The 1,570-nt window shown below is 35.2% G+C and overlaps 1 protein-coding gene across 2 annotated transcripts in view; it reads right to left on the bottom strand.

Moving 5' to 3' along the window:
* LOC106461626 (cinnamoyl-CoA reductase 1-like) overlaps nucleotides 1-1,570 on the bottom strand; it is a 45,532-nt gene that overhangs the window by 13,792 nt on the left and 30,170 nt on the right. The gene's annotated exons all lie outside the window — the stretch shown is intronic.

Raw genomic sequence — 1,570 nt, 5'->3', positions numbered from 1 at the left:
CCAGTAGCAGAATCACTGTGTCATATATTAATTGCATAAATCTTATGAAAACAAAAGAGAGGATAGACTCAGAAGTAGACACTGAGAAATTAGAATCCTAACATTAGGATTATTCTCCACTGTGTAGAGAGTCAGACAGCAAATACTGTGGTAACTGCACAGGATAAAGATGACCTGGTGTTGGTTTTAGCTTATTTTCACAAGATGTCATATTCCAAACTTTGGATCAAGACTAGACAGCCAAGAAGAGGCAATATATCACACTATTGTAGAGCAACAAACTGTGCTGGAAATCAGGCCTGCATTTTATATTCTGACTGGTAGTGACACCATCTCATACTTGGCTGGGCATAGCAAGAAATCACAATCTAATCAAATGCCTAGGTGAGAATGACCTAGATGGCCAAACTGCCAAGAATGCAGAAATGTTCATCTGCAAAGTCCAAAGTGTGTCAAATACCACCACTGTGAGCAAGGCACTTCAGTCTTGTTTGTCAAATCCCATTCACCAGAAACCCATCCACTGACATATGATGCCTTGTCCTTTCATGTCAAACATACATACTATCAAGCAGCAGTGTAGTGACAAGCACACATACAATACCCAGAGCTGCATCATCCTAAGACCATGGAGTGGAGATTGGAAGAGACGTCACTTTTGTCCATCCTTATGTCTCTAGCTCCCATTCCAAATATCTTGTATAGAACTGGTAGCTTGCAACTGCATCACAAGATGCTTGACTGTTCATTGCAAATGTAAGAAGTTTGTCCACTGTATACAATATGTTGCACAATTTTGTACAGAAAAATGAAATGAACGAATGCTCAGCCAGCATTATTAAAAGTTAAAAATTAGCTACAAAGCTTTGACAAGATATCTCTAGTTACAGTATCAGAACTCTTTAATCTACATTAAGAACACATGTAAACAGTCTTTCACATAAAAAGAAAAATTCAACTGTTCTTTTCAATACTGCATTGCAAACTAAGTATTTTTAGTCTTATATGAAAAAAATACCCTTAATACACATGTCAACTGGAGATAACAAATGGGAGAGATTACTGAAGAGCTTTGTTAAGTCTTTATCTCAGTTTTCAAGCAAAATCAAGTATAAACTGCTGTACACAGTAGACGAGACTTCTTACATTTGCAACATGCATTCAAGTACCTTGTGGTAGAGTTGCAAGCCACTAGTTTAATCAAATTAAATATCATTACCACCGTCGAATAATGGTGCTGCTCCTTTCTGGTGGCCATTTTGTTTGGGTGCATTTGAAGGTCAAAACTTTGCCCTCAGACTTTGTTTTGGAAATGGCCTAAAACAGTCAGTTTTTTTTATATTTTGCTTTATGATAGCCTATACTTATGTATTGAGGAAAAAAAAAAGTTTTTTTATGATATATTATTATATTTCTGTACAAAATATACTCAATAGATAAATGTTATAATTCAGATTTATATGTGATACATATTATTTCAATGAAATTACAGTAAAGAATAGGTTTGCTTTTCTTCAGTGTTTACGATATATTGTTACTCATCTGCTTGTTTGTTAATTTCCGGTATAAA

The sequence above is a fragment of the Limulus polyphemus genome, unplaced genomic scaffold (genome assembly GCF_000517525.1).
Source record: "Limulus polyphemus unplaced genomic scaffold, Limulus_polyphemus-2.1.2 Scaffold1000, whole genome shotgun sequence".
Classification (NCBI taxonomy): Eukaryota; Metazoa; Arthropoda; class Merostomata; order Xiphosura; family Limulidae; genus Limulus; species Limulus polyphemus.
This window is presented reverse-complemented; position numbering and strand designations above follow the sequence as displayed.